Source organism: Bubalus bubalis, chromosome 9, assembly GCF_019923935.1.
Source record: "Bubalus bubalis isolate 160015118507 breed Murrah chromosome 9, NDDB_SH_1, whole genome shotgun sequence".
NCBI classification, from domain to species: Eukaryota; Metazoa; Chordata; class Mammalia; order Artiodactyla; family Bovidae; genus Bubalus; species Bubalus bubalis.
In genome coordinates this window covers 18,370,613-18,392,241 of record NC_059165.1, presented here as the reverse complement: position 1 = coordinate 18,392,241, position 21,629 = coordinate 18,370,613, and the positions used below count along the sequence as shown (strand labels likewise).

The following is a 21,629-nucleotide window of genomic DNA, read 5'->3' as shown; positions in this document are numbered from 1 at the left end:
GTATTGAAAAACAAAATTAATTTTCTCTGATCTCAACTCTGCTTCTTTACAACCAAAGAGCAAGTTCTGTTTATAATAAACTATTTCATTAACCCACATGAGCAATCTCTGATATGATGTTTATATCATTTACTGAAGAATCAAACTTTAAAAAAAAAAAAAAAAACGGGGATAGTTCAATCACAATTAGTCACCCTTGAAAACCCCTTGAACTTTTAGTTTAAAACTGAAATAGCTGGAGACATTTCCCAACTATGTACTTATTAATACATAAGAATATTATTTATTTACAAAAAACTAAAAGAAATATGAAACACTTCAAAAAACACTTCTGGAATGTTTTTCATTGTGTCAGACTTTGACAACTATAAGTGAAGTAGAAAGAAACACTTGATTTTAGTGAATAAACTATAGAAGGATGATGTAACTGATCAAAATTTGACTTTTCCTAAAATTACTAAATTTTCCTAAAATTATACAAACAGAGGAATGTTTTTTAATAAGATTATTTTCCCTGGTATATTAAAATGTGGATATATTTTTTGCTTTCCAAGGGATTTCCTAGAACTGGGTGACTAGATTTTTTAATTTCTCTTCTGATTCCAGTAGTGTTATTCCCCAGAGGTTTGTTTAAGGCTAAGAGGCATCTCCCACAGGTCTGGATAGCAATTGTTACTTAAACATTTTTATTTATAAACTTAAATAATAGAGCAGAGGGAATATGGATTAAATATAGTAATTGTAAGTTTCTACAGTTTCATATTACAAAAGCCAACTATTGGGCTACCCAGTAAAATTCTATCTTGAGGTTTCTGGTCTGGCCATAGGCAACAGTACAAATTTTGAGCGTGACAACACAGTGGTCACACTTTCCCAGAGCTCAGAGTTTGCAGCTTTGGAGTCAGGCAATTGGGATGGGACCATGAACTGGCTACAAAAATGCAGATTTTCCCTTGTACTGTCAGGACTAGAACCATTCTGGTTACTCAGAAGAGATGTTTAGTTAACCATTTGTGGTCCCATCAAAGAAAAAAAAAATTGTCATGTTAAAAAAAAAAATTGCTTCTAAATCCCTTGGGAGTATTAATTAAGCTTTACCAAAATACTTTAATCCCTCAAGTCAAATAAAAAAGTAGGTGTTCAGTGCTCAGTTGCTTCAGTGGTGTCCGACTGTTTGCAACCCTATGGACTATATCCCTCCAGAGTATTCTCTGTGCTTGGGATTTTCCAAGAAAGAATACTGGAGTGGGTTGCCATTTCCTACTCCAGGGATCTTCCAAACCCAGGGATCGAACCCATATCTCTTACGTCTCCTGCACTGGCACCAGCACCAGCCAAGGCACCACTAGCACCTGGACGCTGATATAAAGGGCATTGAGACTGCGAGTAAACATGATACGCTTGGAAACTATATCCAACATAAACAAGACCCGTCTCAAGTCCCTTGATTTGTTTGGTGCTTGATCTTTCCAATCAAGTGTATTTTCCAATATTTGTTTTATGTTTCAGGTGACTTAATTCCTGTAAATCTTGGATTTTCAAAAATTTTCCCAAATTGACTTAAACTTACTCTAATTCTAACTTTAAGTTTTATAAGTCAAGTAAATTTATTCTTGTTTTATTTCTTCCATTTCCATTTTGTATTTTAGGAATTTGAAAATGATTAAAATAAAAAATCACATGTGATATGTATATTCATTTTGTGAGTTTCATTTTTTATTATATATTAAATGTATTCTTCTTTTAACTTTATTGTGTCACAATTGCAGGGAGGAAGATGTTACAACTAAATTATCAGTATATGTCTAAATATGATTCAGACACATAAAATAAGATTCAGACCTAGAAGTATAAGTGGGAGAAGATACAGTATGATACCTGATTTTAAAAATAGTTTAATAGAAAATTAATAGTTACATATTATATTCACTTGACAGTGAAGAATCAATAACCTTTCATGAAGTTTGATGTTTTCCTTACTTAGAAGAATGCATCAGTGTAAATGTCTCTGCTAATGACTAGCAATATAGCATGGAAATCCATGTCTACATTCTTCCTTCAAGGGTTTTATCATTCATTTTCAACATTTCATGAAAATAACATTCTGTTTGTTCTGTGTCCTACTGATGATATATTTTACTTTGAAACATAGACAGGACCAGAATGAGAGAAAGAAAGAAAAAGAGGTAAGAATATACTTACAAAGGTGGAAAATAACAAAAACCAATTGTAAAAGATTTGAAATCAAATGATGAAATTTTTAAGTACTTCATATAATTGAAACCAGATATCTACATAGAACTGTGTTAGAAAATGTAGTTAACAAGATAGGAATGTATATGTCTTTAATATTAGGTTGTTCTCACAGAGGCTCATGTTTTGATTAACCAATCCATTGACTCAGCAAACAAAAACATACTGATATACCACACAATATATTTAACTCTGACTTACTATAAACCAGACAAGAAAGACAAGCACTATTATGAAGCTTACAATATAATAGGGTTTCAGATAAGTAAATGGACAAGTATGATAAAGCAAGAGTAGGCTATTATTGGTACTCCAGTATTCTTGGGCTTCCCTGGTGGCTCAGCTGGTAAAGAATCCACCTGCAATGACGGAGACCTGGGCTTGATCCCTGGATTGAGAAGATCCCATGAAGAAAGGAATGGCTTCCCACTCCAGTATCCTGGCCTGGAGAATTCCATGGACTGTATAGTCCATGAGGTTGCAAAGAGTCAGACACGAATGAGAGACTTTCACTTTCACTAGGAAGAACAACTTATCCAGATTTCAGAAATCAAAAAAGATTTTGAAGGGAAGTGCCAAAACAGTCCTGAATGGATGAAAATAATTAAATAATTATAGAAGGAAAGAGGGTGGGGTTGAAAGGAATACTTAGGGAAAATGAACAAGAGAGTGCAAGGGAGGGAATGATGGGAGAATGGTAGATTAACAAATTTGTTAGCTACGAATGAGCCCACCTTTACCTGGGAGTAATGGAGAGCTGTCAAACACTTGCAAGCAGGGGAATGATCAAGGATTTGCATTTTAGAAAGCTTGCCCTCACAATGTGGAAAATGGACTGAAAAGCAACAAAATTATAGGCAAACAATTCTATTCTGTGGGAAGGATAACTGTGGTCTAACCTAAATCAGTGACAGGAATTACAGAGAAAAGCAGCCCTGTCTGGCAGCTAGTTAGAAGGTAGAGTGGACAGAGGTTTGTCTTGGATTAGATGTGATAGAAAGGAAAAAAAGTAATCAAGGTTATAAACAATATATTAATTATACCAAATGATCTCACTGCTACATTTAATGTGCTCATATGAGCCAACTGACTATAACCCCAAATATGCTGAGATGATACCATAAGGAAGCACATGGCATAAACAAGTTTATTCACCTATATATTCTCCATAATCTTAAACACCAGGATAATATTTTGACATGCAATCAAATTTGCTTACTTTAGTGAGAATATGATTTTTTTGTAACCACTTCAGTTTTACTAGAAATTTCTGAGTTAAAAGAGAATTACATCTATTTTTCATTAAATTATATAAAGCAAAGAAGTCCCCAAAATAAGAACAATTGTGGCATACTTAGAATCATAAATACTTGCCAACTGATGAACCACAGAGAAAATACTTGATAATGAATAATCCTTCTTCCAACCTTAAAAAAATGGCAGTATTGAATCAAAAGCACTTTAGAAACAAATATTTACACATTTGTGCTTGTATAATTATTCATATAGGTATATATGGAAATGTTTGCATTACACCTTTTAATTTAGTCCTATTTCCTTACTCACTCAATAAACTATTATTTTATGAGATATATGCAAACATATATGCAAGTTATTTAATATAAAAGTCAAAAGGATTAGCTGGCTTATTAGATTCCCTCATTTCAGGATTATTAGTTTTAAGCATTGCTGCAGAAAGAGAGAGACAAAGAGAGGAATCTAATTTGCACCAAATAATTCACCTGCATTCTGAAAAACAGACCGAGGAAAACTTGAGAATATCTAGACAATAGCAAAAGTAGAAATTTACCTAGAATAATTGATCGCAGAACTTATAGTTTTGACAGGAGTGCATCCCTAGTTTTTTTAAAAGTGTAATCCTGTGATCTGGCAGATTTTTTTTTTCCATAGTAAACATCCCCAGTGATTAAGGAAGAAAGTACATGAGACGGGGTTAGGGCATGAGTCAAGATGTGGAGTGTGGAATTCTGTTAATTTCCTACCTTTGATTTGGATGTCTAATGCCTTCTCTTCTGATGAAGAAAATAATTTCAGTGCCCTTATCCCTTTAACTACGTATATCTCTCTAGTCCTTCCAGTAGTCCTTCTAGGACTCCTTCCAGGGGTCAAGCCAAATATTAAGAGAAAAAAGGTGCTGCATATATTTGCCAGCTCATAATATTTCTTTAATATTCTCAAACCCAAGTACATCTAAAATTGTAATTGCTAAAAAAAAAAATCTATAAAACATCAAACATATTTAGCCTGTTGTTAAAAATCAAGTTGACTGAGACTACCAGCCATGCAAAAAATGCTAGGTAAAATTTATGGTATGGAGAAGCTGCCATTCCAAGATTTGTTAAGATTTCCATGTTATTTAACAAAATCTTCCCTGGTGGCTCAGACGGTAAAGCGTCTGCCTGCAATGTGGGAGACCTGGGTTTGATCCTGGGGTCAGGAAGATCCCCTGGAGAAGAAAATGGCAACCCACTCCAGTACTCTTGCCTGGAAAAATCCATGGATGGAGGAGCCTGGTGGGCTACAGTCCATGGAGTCTCAAAGAGTTGGACACAACTGAGCAACTTCACTTTTACTTTCCTACAGGCAGGATACCATATGTTCTGGTTTTCCTGGCACAATCCACAGTATGTCTGTTCTCTGGCCTTACTAATAATAGTTCTCTTTCATTCTGAAAATGTATAAATTTGAATGACAAAATATGTGGTTACCTTACTAATAGAACTTTAGCACCATAGATGCTCGAACAATATCAGTATATAGTGCTCTAAGAAGGATGTCATTATTTGGACATAATGATAAAGGGACATGAGGTTCAATATTAATCATAGGTTTTGATATTGTACTGCTTCTAGGAAATTACATTTAATAAACAAGGAAGTTAGGAATATCAAAATTGTGTAAACAAAGCAGTGAGTATGCATGCTTCATGCAGCTTGTGAAAATAACACTCTATGCCACTTAACCTTTATGGATTATTTTCACGACTGCATTATTTATAAGAAAGTTCAGTAAGTGAATCCCAAGAGGATCTCTGACTCAGGTGTCCATATATGGTGGTTGTTGGGGATTTCTAGTAGTTCTCATGAAGCCTGAGGAGAATGTTTCCCATCAGTGAATGACACTATCTTTTGCTATTCAGCACAAAATTTTAGAATTCAGAATCTCATTTTGTATTAGTAACCCATTGGGAGGTGCTACTTGCATTATTCTTTGCTCATCCATATGAGTCAGTTAGTTAAATGGTGCAGAAGAGGAAACACGTTTTATGAAATTTGAAAATCTAAAGTGAAATTGATAAAGAATTGATTAAAAAAAAAAAAAGAAGAAGAAGAATTGAAAGTACCCAAAAGACCCAGTAAAATAGGTGGCTTGCAATGTGTTAAATGTGTTTATTTGCACTTTCAAAGTTCAGATTTCCTCATACATTTTCATACTGATGGAGATAAAATGCTAAAGTCTTAAATCCCTCTATGCCATGCTGAGTTGCTAAGGGCTGTTGAGTTTTTGTTATTTCTCCTCTCGAGTTAGCTCTGATTACGCCTGCTGAGTGAAAAATTTGTATTTGCCGACAGAAATAGGAACCACCCCACGTGCACTTGCACTCAGCAAATGCTCCAATATATCACAAAGATTTGCTCAACCCACCTTCAGAGGCCAAATCGAGCATGTTATTTTCTGTTTAGATCTGATTCTGGAGCCTATCAGTCAGGAGTGTTTTCCAATCTCTGATTAAAGCAAGGCCTACAAAGCTGGAAGTGTTCACACACAGTCTCATTAGAGTGCTGGATAGAGTGACCCAGGCCTTCTAGCACAAAGCTCTGAGTGAACTTCAAATATGAGAGTGCATCAATCAAATCCAAGCAAGGCTTTTATGTCATTTTTCTACTTTGCCTTTAAAGTCCTATAGGAATGCCCTTTCCAGCTGTACAGCCGAAAAGCATTCAATAGAAACAAAAAAGCAAAGACCCTCAACCCCCTGCCCCCTCCAAATGGATATGGTTTTACCTCCCCCACCAGGCACTAGAGAGTCCTCTGTGCGTTTAAATTATTTAGCATGTTCAACAATGAAGAGTACATTCGCATCACTCAATGGCTCTGTATTAATTATTTCAACCCATATGAAAACGAAACCAATAAAGTCAAAGGCAATGAGATTGCATATAGTATATCTTAAATATAGGTAGCGGAGAGATTGGGTAAAAGTAAAACAATGCTCAAGGAGGCTTTTCATTCCTAGCCCCCAACCCTCACCCTTAACTTCACTTCTTTCTTTCTTTGTGTTGACTTATACCACTAAGAAAACAAACAAACAAAAAAAGCAAAGGAATAAAATCATAGAGGAATATCAAGAATCTTGGCAGGAAAGATGATAAGGCATAAGTCAGAGAAAGAGGAGTCAAGCATTTAGTTAATGTTTCTTCTATACACAGCTCAGGGCACTAGAGTCATTTTCAAATATAGATCTTTAAAAGATAAGCAAAAAAGCAAAACAATATAAATTTGCCCACTAATATCATTAGAGGAAAATGCATTCATGCAGTTAGTAGTGATTATTAAATTTAGGTACTTTTGCTTCCCACATCAGGCCAAAAAAAACATTATAACACAAGTAACATCAGTATGAATTAAATAAAATGAGGCTTTTGAAGCTTGAAAACAAAATAATTTAAAAGGAGAAAATAAATCTCTCCTACCGTATAGATAAAGTTTTCAGGATTTTGCACTCCTCTTTAACCAAGTGAATTGTTCAACTACTCAAGATATCCTATGTTTATCCAGTTAGTAATAGCAATCGACTGGAAATACAGTGTACATCAGAATATTTGGGCACATACATGGCTTATTCAAGGGAATTCCCTGTATGCATACATTTGTTTCCATTTCTAAACTTTACTAAATGTGAGGCAAATACTACCCACAAATAGCACTTCACCCACTCAAATATATTACAGCCTGTAAAAGAGTGTTTGAATTTAGAGCAATATATATTTTTTAATTTAGCATGTGTTTCTTTACAGGGCTTCAGATGTTTGGAAGAATTATGCAGATTTTATAAATGAGTACTAGAGCATTATGCTACTTGATAGTGCCCCATCTGCGCTTCCCCTGTAGTGTTTGACGGGGCATCTGTGTAAATTGCTTTTTTTTTTTTTTAATTAGTTTATTGCATAAAACTTAATACACTACCTGATGAAAAACTTTTGTTCATTTCAGCACTTCTTCCCCCACTAGAGTTGATATTCATCTTTAGTTCTAGTGAAGACTAACATCTTCCTTTGTACACTTCTAAACTGAAATAATAAAATAATGCTTTTCCCCTCTTTATTTATAGAGCATAATAACACTATGCTTATATGACAATAAATATTAAGAGCATGCGTGCTCATTTGTTCAGTTGTGTCTGACTCTTTGTGAGCACACGGACTGTAGCCCGCCAGGCTCCTCTGTCCACACAATTTTCCAGGCAAGAATACTGCAGTGGCTGCCATTTCCTTCTCCAGGGGCTCTTCCCAACCCAGGGATCGAACCCATGTCCCTCGTGTCTCTTGCATTGCCAGGCAGATTTGTTACCACTGTGCCATCTGGATTATTTAAGAGTTTAAATATTAAAGAGTTAAAATTTCAGTTGATCACCCCAGTATTTCATATATTTTGTCATAGCTTCCCAACTAAAATATTTTCTAATATGTTTTCCTGCTACTGCTACTGCTAAGTCACTTCAGTCGTGTCCGACTCTGTGTGACCCCATAGACAGCAGCCCACCAGGCTCCCCTGTCCCTAGGATTCTCCAGGCAAGAACGCTGGAGTGGGTTGCCATTTCCTTCTCCAAATATGTTTTCCAGGGATATGTTAAAAAAAAAAAATACTTTAAAAAACTTCCTGGGGAACAGATACACAGAGTCACGAAGTGTGTGCTGCCAATCTTTCTTTTCTTTCTAGGGTATGTTTGCCTCTAATTCAGTTGTTTAAATTAATGTCAACCTAGGAGCAAAAATCTTGATGAAATAAACTACAAAACAAATTATAAAATCAGTTTTCATTTGCCTGTATCTTGTTTAGAAAATATAATAGAAATCCCAGATGATAAACTAAGTTTTTCAAGTTCATCTCAATACTTATTCTCTGGAGAAGCAATGCAAACTAAAGGAAATAGACACCCAGGACAGATAGGAGAGTTTCTGGAAACATTTGATAGGCAATATAGATTATTGGTTGGGGCTTTCTTGGTGGCTCAGGCAGTAAAGAATCTGCCAGTATTGCAGGAGACCTAGGTCCGATCCCTGGGTTGGGAAGATCCCCTGGAGAAGGAAATGGCAGCCCACTCCAGTATTCTTGACTGGAAAATTGAATGGATAGAGAAACCTGACAGGCTACAGTCCAAAAGTTCACAAAGAGTTGGACACGACTGAGCAACTAAGACACACACACATACACACAGAGATCATTGGTTAAGGGCCTAAGTTCTGAATGCAACCTATGTGAGTTGTGTAATTGTGAATTTTTTTTACACATTTATACTCCAATTTCTTTATTTTCAAAATGATCTCCTATGGTATTTACCACACAGAATCATTGTGAGTATTAAATAAGTTGATACTTGTCAGTGTATAAACAGTTTCTGTCAAGTAACAATTGCTCAAAAAATGTTATCTCTTTCAAAGTACGTTTTGGTGAGAATAGCTATTTTGCTAAAAACATAAGCTCACATTACATCTGAGCTTATGAAAAAGAGTAACTATTACTTTTTCAAAACTTAAAATCCTTATTTTATGAAACATTTAATTCAAGAAGACTTATATGTAAGATATACTGTTTTTTTTAAAATAACCAAGAGGACAAAAAAGGCAAGTATTACTTTTTCAAAAATTAAATACTTATTTTATGAAACATTTAATTCAAGAAGACTTATATGTAAGATATTATATTCTTTTTTTTAAATAACCAAGAGGACAATCCTCTCTAAAACTACATTTTATTTCATGAATCTTTCAGATTGAAGTCTTAACACAGTCTTCCAGTTTTGAATTGTATAACTTTAGAGCTATTTATTTCTTTTCCCACATTATGGTCAGCATAAAGGTAAGCTCCATATGTTTTAAATAGTATACTATGTAAACAATTTTTTCCACTTACAAGCTGTATAAATTAGTTATCCAATGAGGTTAACTATTTATTTAGTGGGCACTGATACTATAATTGATCTATAACATTACATACTAATATTTGTGCCCTGTTATTTTCTCTGTCAAATATATTTTTTTAAAAAAAGAAGAATATAGATAGATTTTGATACTGAATTTACCTTATCTAAAAATTTGGAAAGCCCATCAATGAGGTGTACCCTTGGAATTTAGAAAGTTTTAATATATGAAAATCAAAATGTCAACTACTCTGATTTGGAGCAAACTGAATCATGAATTAAACCCTCACACTGTATAAATATATAAAAGTGTAGTAAGCTCCATGAGTGTTCTTAGACTCACATATAATATATATTACATCCAGTAGCATAAAAAGTTTAAAAGTTACTTGCTCTGTATGATAAAAATATTTATATGCATCTTGCCTCAAGATTTAAAGTATAAAGGTTTCCAGCAGTTGCTTAACACTCAAGGGAAGAAAAAAAAATCAGTTTGATACCAGTTACGAAAACTATTGAAGAAAGACTATTTCATAGCTACGGTTTACCTTTTCCTTGTGGAAGATGATACTTAGTACAATCTTAGTTGTGAAGCAATAATACTTTAGCAGTGTTTTCCCACATAAATGTACCAGTTACTCCAAAATCTAGTCTCCACATTTCCTCTATTTTGAAGTATGCTCACCTTCACAAAGGCCAGAAAATAAAAATTACACACACATACACACATACACCATGCACCTCTGAAAGTTAAAAATCAAATAAAATGTTCTTCAATTTTTCATGCCTAGTTTGGAAGATTTGTCACAGGTAATATTTTATAAATATCAAATCTACATGTGATTTTCCAGCCATTGAAGATTCTTAATGGTATAGGAGACTAAGAATTACTCAGTTTTCCCTCGATAGAATAAAAAAGTTATTAATCACATACCTTTCTTGGGTATTCCATGTTATTCTATAAGAGCTAAAGATACACAGATTCCATTTTCACAATATAAGTGTTACAAACAAATACTATTTGGGTAAGTTTGGATCAGATTGATTTTTCTGAGCTTTATTCTACCTACTTGACAAGATATCCAAGATTTTTCATAAATATGTTAAAGTTAATGCCCTTTTCTCTGAGAGCAAAGGAAGTCATAATCACAGCTATGAAATCATACCCATGGACTATCAAACATGGTTAATTTTTCTTTCCTTAATAAAATCTTCCCCATCATTTAAGTTTTAGCTTTCTTAACTTTTTTTAAGATGGCATACCTTTTCTAAAACAGTACCCAATTTTATATTTATAAAAACAGAATTCTTTGCCTACATTCATTGTTATTATTACGACTACTTTTATCCAAGGGGTAAAAAAATAAACCAATTTTTCAAAAACAGAAGTTCGTGTAGAGAAATTTGAATCGGTCAAATGAGAGGTGAAATTCATACACTGGCAGGAGTACTGACAAAGCAAAAAGTATCCAGTCAAACAAAGACTTTCCCAAATTTGCTAATCATTATTTTTTAGACCAAGTTTCCACCCACCTACCCCCACCATTGTATCAAGTTGAAGTGTCTGAAAGAAGATAGACCCCAAAGCACAGTTTAAAATGCTTTAATTTTTTTTTTTTAATGTGATACTGTCCTTTTTAAGGGTTCTTTCATATGTGATCAGTCAGAGATACTGACTTTTGTGAGTTAACACAAAAGTGAAATAGCACTTTTAAGTGCTGTCTCTCTTTGGAGATTTAATGTGCTTTGTAATGTCTCTGAGATCAGTCAGGGAGAGACGAGAAAAAAGAAATTTGATTTTGAGTCTGGACCAAAGCTCGGTGACTTGAGAGGCACCTAAACATAATGAAAAGGAAGAAGTTTCAAAGAGAAAGTTGGCAGCTATGACCAGAATCCACAGGGCTAGCAGCACTGACATCAACCAGAGGCAGATTTAGAGGGGTACCCTATGATCTCGCTTGATACCATTGACACTTCAAGACCCAGTTTCATTGGGGAACAGTCCAGTAAAAGAACACCTCCAAAGGACACAGCATGGTTGCGGTATTGAGAAAGACATGAAAATGCCAGCACCAAGGGCCTAAAGCTGTCCTTTTCTCCTCCAAAGATCACATATATCTGGGGAAAGCAAAAGTCAACATCTGAAACCTGCTTTTTCAAGCTTGACTTGAATGATATAAAGTTGGCCGTATAATAGCTAGATGCTTACCTTTCTGACCTAGGTTTGGTCTAAAGTAAGAACAAGTTATTAGCTGATTCCTAGTAGTCTTCACTTACCTCCTGGTGAATAACTTTCTACTCTAGTTTTTTTTATTATTATTATTTAGTTAAAGTAACTGTCAGCTAAATTTGTGTCAAATACTGAAAATCAGCACAGAACGCTCTGATCACTTTGCTGTTTTCCAGTGTTTTCAAAGATCTCTGTATTTCTGCTAACAGTTCTGAAGGTTGAAATTGATGCCCAAGTAGCTATGTATGAAATGCAAATTCTAAGTTGGGTATAAATAGTATCTGAACAAATAATGACAACATTAATCTGTGAATTAAAGAAATCATACAGATATTTTAACATAGAATGTGTATGTTGACAAAAGGGGTGGGTGCTTGAGTTCCATGGAACTTTAGGACACTTATACAGCATAAGAAAACAAAAATCTAGAACAATTATATTAATTATACATTGGATTTTAAAATTACAGATCAAATGGATGCATCATGATGATATCCATTCTAAATTGGCATCTGTCCCCAGTTATGTATAAGGCTAAATTAGAATTGAATCATGGTTTATAGAAGGCTTTACAAATTTGCTTATGTAAGAACTTTGTTCAAAATGAAAGAATTATTTGTCAAAATAACTAAAGGAAAAATATCACTTTCAGTGTAGGTGCTCAGACAATTAAAGGAAAGAAATGATAATTACCGTTTCGAATATCTTTATGCTCAACTTCAATAGAAGATACCGAATTCTCTGTCTGCCTCCGTAATGATCACTGCCTTCAGTATATAATTTTGGATATATCTTCATGACAGCAACATATCTGATTAATTTGATATAAAAATCAGTTAAATTTAGTGAAAAAAATGAGTATAATGTCTTCTTTCATAGAACAGTAATTGAACTTTAATGTTTTAGGAGACTATCTTAGCATTTTCTGGACACTTTGAAAGCTCTTTAAACGAACAACAGTTTCAAAAGACTGAAAACTCCCATACAGTAAAATCATCACTACACCTTTAGTATTAGCCAAGGCATCTATTTTGTGAAACCAATTCTAAAGGAATTCCTAAGGAATCAACATTTTTTGAGGTAACAGAAGTTCTATTTCTGTTAATTATTAAATGAAGCGAGATGTATATATGTGACTTTAGTCACAGTCATAAACTAAATTTACAGAATTTCAGTCCTTATTGTCAAAGTTCAAACAAGATTGTCTGATGGCATTATAAATACTGGCAAAGAAAACATAATCATTCAAAAAAGTACCAGAAATTTATCTATTGGAAAGATATTTACTAATATAGAGTATGTGGTTATTTACAAATGAGTGTTATATGTCAATGATAAAGTTCGCATAAGTTAAAATGTGAAAGTAGTCTTTTGTACATTATAAGTACTTAAAATAAATTTTACCACCTAGCATCCCAAACCCTTCTGTCTCTTTAGGTATTTCTCTCATCAAATCTAAACAAATATCTTATCCTCACATGGAATACCTACACTAAATATAATCCTTGGCTCTGTTTTTTGTTTTAAAGTTATCTTGCTGGTCTTTACAGAGCTCCCACATCCAGGGGCCACACAGCCTATAATTTTGATCATACATCAATATTAGTAAACCAAAATTCTATCAAAAATAAAACACTGTTAGTTTGAGACATCTTTTCTATCTCTCACTCTAGTTTTTACACAGCTAGTCTATGATTTTCCTATGAATAGATCTATGTTACTTTGTTAAAAAAAATTTATTAAGTCATTCACATGTGTTGATAAATATAAACCTCCATGAAGAAATATGAGAAAAATCCTATGGCAAACATTGGGAGTAATACATATTACTGTCTTTTCTGCTCATATATGATTATGTATCTTCATAAATGTATCTATAGGAATGTCAATGTCAATTATTCCACTCCACAAATATTTATTTAAATTCTACCATATACCAGGTTCTGAGGATTCAGAAATGATCAAATCTGAAGAAGTTATTCTTCCCATGGAGTATACAATTTAATGGGAGGAGACAGAATATGTTAAGTAGTAATAATTTTTTTATATAAAGTGAAGGCAGGACACAAAAATAACAAGGGACTGGAATGGATCCATTTATTGTATGATTCAGCTGGTGTTAATAAAACTATCTTTCTCATTATCATGATACCCCACCAGTGAATAAGTTTTGTTTTGCCTAAAGTGTAAAGTTGAAGGAAATAACCAGGGAACTTTATCCAGGAAATCTAATTGTCATTCTATCAGTTTTATAAGATTTCAAATGACCTAAAATATTCCTAATGATAAAACATTAAAAGTCCAATTCAACTAACATTTAGTGGGTAGGATTATGCTACATGATTTAACTTGCATATACATACCCTCTTATTTAAGATTTTCCTAGTCATTTGATGCTTATTTTCGTATAAGTCATTATACTCAATACTCTACAAAACATGTCACTTGACAAGTTAACAGTCTAGCCCTTAAATATCTTCAATTGCTAGTTTGTAGAATGCTTCATTATAAGGCAATACAATTATTAGACTAGTATTTACCTATGTCTTCTCTTTAGTTTGGTGGTATCTCAGTTTTTGGAAGGAAAAATGGCTCTACTGGTTTTTAAAAGGTCCAGTTAGGAATCAATTTCTGAGTTCCAATTTTTTAAATATTGATAGTTTTACTTCAAAATTTCTGTCTATATAATGATCCCTGGTTTCAAATTAAACATGATTCTTGAAATACCATCCTTCTTGCTTTCACAAAATAATGTTTTTTACTAATATATGCAGTATGATAAAAATTCTAGAAATTTAAATATTTTCAATTCTTTTCAATATTATCCATCAATAAAGAAAAATTCACTGTCACCAATTTCTCTCAAATTCATATTACTTAAGTAGTCTGAAAGTGAAAGTGTTAGTCACTCAGTCATGTCTGGCTTTTTGCAACCCCTTGGATTATGGCTTGCCAGGTTCCTCTGTCCATGGGATTTTCCAGGCAAGAATACTGCAGTGGATTTCCATTCCCTTCCCCAGGGGATCATTCCAACCCAGGGACTAGACCTGGGTCTCCCTCATTGCAGGCAGATTTTTTACCATCTGAGCCACCAGGGGTTTAAGTAGTCTAAATAGTTACAAAAGTATGATTCTCATCACTTGTGATTACTGTCTTTAAAATATACCAATATATATTTTCATGAGTTTAGTTAGTAAGCCCCTAACTTTTCATGAGGACTACTGGAAAAAGAAACAAAAATGGCAAGAACAGCTACTCCATAAATAAATTTGAGGGCCAGCTATTCTGGGTAAATATTGAAGTGAAATTTTTCTTCAAATCTTTATTATCACAAAGTTATATTAAATAATTGCATATGGGAGCTCCACATCCTATAAGCAATGGTTGCTATGAAACTTGTTTATAATTTTAAGACCAACTATATTTAGTACAGAATTCCATGATTGCGTGGAAAACTTTCCATATGTACCACCTACTCCTTTCTATGGTCTTTAAGGTCATTAGAACACATTTTTTTGAGGAGTTTAATTTGAGTCTAAATCTTCAGCTCCTTCAGAGGACACTTGAGAAGGTATGGAAGAAGCTCTATTTCAATTTGTTATTTGCAATATCTTTTTGTAGCATAGAGGAGAGAAATGGATGCAATTTCTCAAATGAGAGTTCTAAAAATATGAGCTATTGGCCCAATTTAATTCTAATTTCATTGATAGCTTAAACACCAGCTTTTATTATGAGAAAACATGTCTATAGTCTTGTTCCAATTGCTGTCTTTCTGTGTTTTTCACTGTCCCAGAGGAGAAAAGCATACCCCACAATCTTATCTAAAGAAGGATATGAACCAGGGTTCATATAGCAGGAACGATGCATATCTCAACCACTTTGAAGGCAGGAATTTCTAAACTATTTATTTTTGTTTTCAAAAAATATTTACATTGAATAAAATGAGCCATAGATGGTGACAGATTTTGTATCACCCTTCAGAGATGTATCATCTACTGCTTGAGGCCAAGAAATGAGTAGTTTCCATAATTAGGAAGCAAAATTGAATAATTGGACTGTGGCTCATAAAGATTTTTTTCCTCTAAGAAGGAAAACTATGTAATCTGTAAGTCCCAGTCAAGTGGGCTTACTTGATTTATGCATTTTAAGCACACAATTAACTTGTGCTCATTTAACATAGCCACAAACATTCAAGCATAGATTTTTTAATTCTCTTTCATCAAAATATTCACACAATAGTTTTCTATTCACTCAGAGTTTTCTTTGAATAAAAATATACTCTTTGTTTAATTTTAACATAAATTTGAAGAAAGATTAAGAAAAATAGAAAAGTGTTACCCCTAATAAATGAAACATTTGACAGTCATTACAGCATTGTGAATTATAACATAGTGAAATGATACAACAAATTTGACTCACACTTGCCTCTAAGGCAAAGACTTACTTTAATGATTAACATTTACAAATATTGTATTTTATTATACCTTTATTCAGTTTATTCTCACATTGTATTGTATAGTAGAATATGTTTCACTAGGCAAAATCATAAAGTAATTGAAACGTGATGATAAACTGAAAAAGTTTTTCATGTGCATTTTTTCAATCATTCATTCATCAATTCAGTGGATATGAATTGAATGTCTACTATGTCCTGGATGCCAGGGCTATAACCATTAAGAAGACAAAGTTATAGCTATAAAGGAACTTGTAGTCTAACTCCATGAAGGAAATGGGCTATTACAGTTACCTAATTTAAGCCTGAAGGGTTTGTTCTAATCCAAGTTTTTTTCTTGAAATTTCATGTAATGTTGGGGCCTTCAATAACTCAATAGATTAGCCTTGGTTTCTTCTATCTACTGAATGACACCCTGAAGAAATACCCAAATAGTCTGTGTGTCTGCTACTTTCCAACTTTCTGAATCAAGACTGGTTTTGGAAACTGTTGAGTAGATGAGTATCTTTGCTTCACCACATTCTTCCTAGTTTACTCATCAACTTTTAAGATACTGTTCAGTCATTCAATCTATCCATGAGCTTTAAAGAATGTTCAAAAGAACATGCGGAGCCCTTCAGAAATCAGACCCTAGAAAAATTTATAACGTGGATATCCTGTAACACTAACAATGGTGGGTTATTATTAGTGTTAAATTTATAGAGAATTTCAGGGCTTTGATTACTTTGAGGAACATATAATGCATACAGGACCTTTTTACCTAGGAATCAATGAATTATATACATATGTGTGCATATATGTGTGCATATATATGTTTGTACATTTATATATTATAGTACTTGATGTCTGGAAGTTTGTTTTCTTGGAGTCACATATGTGACCATATATGTGTGTGCTTATATGCATAAACATACATATACATGACAAATGAAGGAATTAAATTTCTGGGGCCTCTAAATTTTAACATTTTTTCCAATATTTTTTGGCTAATCCCTACAATAAAGTCCTAGCCATTTATCTACACTATATTACCAAATGTTGGCAGCAAAATGTGTCTGAAAATATTATAAGGTCATTCCCAGAAAACCATCTCAGAGAAGCAATAGCCTTGGGCTTTCTGTTTGATCATGTTTGATCAAAAAATTACAAGGGTAAATGTAGGACAAGGAAAAAAATGGGTGTTAAGTATAATACTATTTCTAGAACTATCCTAATTGTATGTCACAACTATAAAAATTTAAAAATTAGAATAGCTTGTTTTTTAAAAAGTTTGTTTTAAAAAAATGCATATATTTGCTATTTTCACTATGAAATTTTTATAATACATTATCATATAGTATATTATTCTAATATTATATGTAACATTACCATTTCCAACATGTTAAGAATTTACTAGGTGATGTTTGAAGAAAACATCACCTAGATTTTCTTTGCATCTGCATTACTAAATAATTTGTATTTTTAAGTAGAGTTTTATGTAGCAATTATATATCCAAAGAAAATGATACTTTTATCAGTTCCTATAGTATTCATCATGGCTGCAATCAATGCTTCCTTAATAATTATTTGTCTATTTAAATTAAAGTTGATTCATATATATATTTTCCTACAGTAGAATGATTCAAATATTTTCATAGGATGAACGTTTACATTTTAAATAGTTGACGGTGGCTATTGTCTAGCCTGTAAATAAGAACAGCAATAATGTGTATCAAAATTGAGAGATAAGTAAACACTTCATTGATGTCATCAGCCTCTGCATTTTTAAAAGACACTTTTTCATCTCTGTGGCACCACTTTCCTCGTTAGATGCTTAGTACCTTCAAGATCTCATTAGACACCTTCTTGCATCTATGCATATAGTTTTCAGAAAAACTAATGCATAGCTAGTTACATTAACTCTGTGCCAGGTATTTGTGGATTATTACATTATTTATTACTACATCCCTGTGCTTTAAGTCAATAGACTATATTGCCAAGAATGGTATGTAGAATTTCTCCCTAAAATTCTGCAAGAAGAAATTCTCTGTGGACACTTATGGGTATGGAGAGGGGTAGCTTTCTAAAGTAGTTCAGCTAGTGTTTATTTAGCATGTACTATGTGCAAAGTACTGTAAATGGCAAGAAGCAGGTGCATTCAATCCACACTTTTGGCAACATGGTTCCCATTATATATTCAAATTTACTCAGGTTGCCCAATTCACAGAACTGTAGTTGATTTAAATGTGAATTAAAAGTTTAATACTCTGACCACATGGTGATTTTTTACTCCTTTAGGTCCACCTTCAAGAGTTGTCTGAAGGAATAGGTTTACTTGGTTCAAATATATTGTGAAGACATTTTAACCATATTAATGAATCTTTTATTTATGGAATGTCACTAAATGGTAGGTTTGCCTATAACTGTTTTATCTTTTTGATCCCAACTTAACTTTTAAAGAAAGTTATTAAAGATGGACACCCAGAACCTATAACTATGTATTTGGAGCTCGAAAAGGAAAAATGATAAAGGTGAATAACCAGGACCTTCCTTCACTAATTCCTTTCTTCCCCTGAAGAAAGGATAAGGATAATTTTATAGAGGAATAAGGAGGCTTTTATAGACGAATAAGATAATTTTATAGAAGAATACTAAGAAGGAGAAGGATAATTTTATAAAATCATTATTCATGTTTCACAAGAAGTTATCTGTCTGCTAAATCATAGTCTGACTATCTTTAAAATGACTTCCCCTAAGAGAACTAAAAATTGAGAAAACTAGTTTCCTCTGGACCAAAGGAAACCTGATTCCCCAGAAAGGTGTAACTCTTCTGAACTCTTCTGAATTGGTTTTCCCACTTTAAAATCTTCAAGGGTATACTGAAATAAGTCACAAAAGACTTATGTCTTTCCCTCATACTTCCTATGTAAAGAAAACGGGCTCTATTTTCTTCTGCTCAAAGTAAGGTAACTGTTTCACACGTTATATATCTCATTGTGGGTTAACACATTGTTATAGTGATAACTCAGCTTAATAGCTGATTAGATGTGTAAACATGCCAATTCTATGATAGTCTTTTCTAAAAACTTGTATGGAACCATGGGGGATTTTCACAAATATCTTAAGTAATTCAATCCTAAAAGTCAATTTTGCAATCAGGATCCAGTCTCCTGTTTCTTAAGGGAATAATAAGAGAAGAGGAAGGCAAGTGGAGAACCATATTCAAATGGATTTGGGAAAATCAAAGGACAAAGACTGGTGCTTACTGCTTACATGTACTATAATGATCAGAAAAGCTGTATCACCCTAGTGTTACCCTCTCAACCAGCAGGGATGGTGCAGTGGGGAGTGAGTAAATATGGCTCAGTGGGTGCATACTCATATGATCCTAACATGATTTATGCTCCAGTAAGTCAGAGGATCAACTTGAAGTTTCCTGTGGTCCTAGAGAGGGGCAAAAATTGCAATGTCTTGTGTATCAAAGAAGCTATTAAAACAACTCTGTAAGAGAAGCCATGTAGGTTCATGGGGGAGGGATACAGGTAGGCTGTGTTTGGTCCAAAAGCCAAACTCTTTAGTAGATAGATCCCCCTGTGAAGCCAGTTTAGGTCATGATCAAGATGCTTATGCCCACCCCCAAGTTTGGTGACTGCATAAGCCTCAGAAATACAGATTTCTACCAACAGGTATGGGTAAAGAACACTGAATGGTTAGCATTATCTTCCAAATGAAGAACTGAAGTAGATCCTAAGTTCATTCATAGAAAATTACAATGTTATACATTTTACACAACTGTGATTAAGTACTGAGATACATTCCTGACAACACTGTCATTCTTCACTAAATGATGATCACTTCTGCTAACTGTACAAAGATTCAGTTACAAAAAAAAAAAAAAAAAGGATATGTCCCAAAAGATATATTCAAATATCATACTCACAACTTGGCTTAGAAAGGGTGCCATTTACTTACCAGGTCTTGGCTTTCAAAATCCTAAGTATGGAGAATACCAGTTTGATCAGATAATGTAGCTTCCATGATGGCTTGTTCAAAAAAGTTGGATTATGAAAGTATCCATGTGTTACTTTTATGAATTGTAATATCTTAATTTTACATCAATATTATTGATGCCAAAATGATGGAATAAAATATAACTCAGTTCCACAAAATTCTCTTCTGGAGTAAAATTGGGGGCAGATAGCCCAAGTTTTTAAGGTGAAGTTTCTTCTTTGATTTACTTCACAACTACAAATACCATTACCTAAGTAAAAGCTAAACCCAGTCCTCAGTAATTTCAAAGAACACTTTGGATGCTTGGTTTCAATGTCTGCTTTTTAATAAGGAAATATGATTTGTTACCAAATTCAAAATGCTAAGAATTGGCTTTTCCTCTGTGAGAAAGAGTGTGTGTGTGTGTGTGTTTGTATGTGTGTCCTGTAGCCCCACCTCAATTCATGGTAAGGCAATTTCCCACTTATTTAAATGAACCATAGACAGAATTGTTCTTATATGAAAGTTAGAAGAATAGAAGTTTAAATAGCATGAACTGAAGATCAATAAAATGAGAATTGACAAAGCCAAAATGGAGGAAAAGAAGCATTTCACCTAACAATGTCTATACTGGAAATTTCTTTAATCAAAAAATTAATCCATTAGTTGTATCATATAAGATAAGGCTTAAATGCAAATACATTTCATGGAACACACTGACAAGTACAATGTAATTGTAAATGAATATCAGACTTTTACTGAAAAATTTTAACTTTAACAAAGCAGGTGCTGGAAGAGTCTGAAAGCAATGTATGCCAAAATTTAGTATACTGGGTAGGCAGGAGGGATGCCACAGAAAAATAAAAAAGACAGTGTTGTCTTAGACTTAGGGTCATAATTAGTTCTATTAATGTTGATAGCCATGTTGGGACTATAGTGATTCTCAAATAGTTCTTCAAATGTGTTTCATTTCTTCAACATATTTATCGAGCTCCTACTATATCTAAGGCATTCAGGATATAGCAGTGAACAAAATTAACAAAACTCCCTGCCCTCAAAGAACTTCCAACCTGGATAAGAAGTATATCAACAAACACACTATATATGTCAGAGCTTAAAGACCTTCAGATATGGATAAAGGAAATAAAACATGATCTTGGTGTTGGTAGATTTATAATCTTAAATTGGGCACTAATGGAAGGTATAGAAAGGTAAAGACCTGAAAGAGATGAGGGAGAGAGATATGCAACTATGCTTGGGAAGAACATAATGAAATATTGGAAAAAACTGGTGCTGAAACAATTTTGCTGAATTTCAATCCAACCATGTCTGTGGGACCACTTCATAATATGTGTTGTTCAATTTATTGCTAAGATTTATAAATCTGTTGATATAATTCATATATATAAAATGTATAATATAATACACATAATGTATGTGTATATTTATGTACATCCTCATATGCAAGTTTGTACCTAGTGCATAAATTTATGCAAAAATCTTTTCATAATCAACATTTCAATTTATCTTATCTAATAAGAATGGGGCATAATGAATTAAAC

At 33.4% G+C, this 21,629-nt stretch overlaps 1 long non-coding RNA gene across 5 annotated transcripts in view; it reads right to left on the bottom strand.

Annotated features, from left to right (window-relative positions):
• The window catches only part of LOC112586819, a 55,990-nt gene that overhangs the window by 14,682 nt on the left and 19,679 nt on the right, over nt 1-21,629 (bottom strand). For 2 of the 5 annotated variants that reach the window (XR_006553161.2, XR_006553162.2), the window contains exon 4: nt 12,339-12,456. This is a non-coding gene — a long non-coding RNA (uncharacterized LOC112586819). Of the gene's footprint in view, nt 1-2,230; nt 2,613-9,954; nt 10,101-11,036; nt 11,534-12,338; nt 12,457-21,629 lie in introns of those variants that run through there. The other 3 variants (XR_006553158.2, XR_006553159.2, XR_006553160.2) reach the window with 3 other exon arrangements.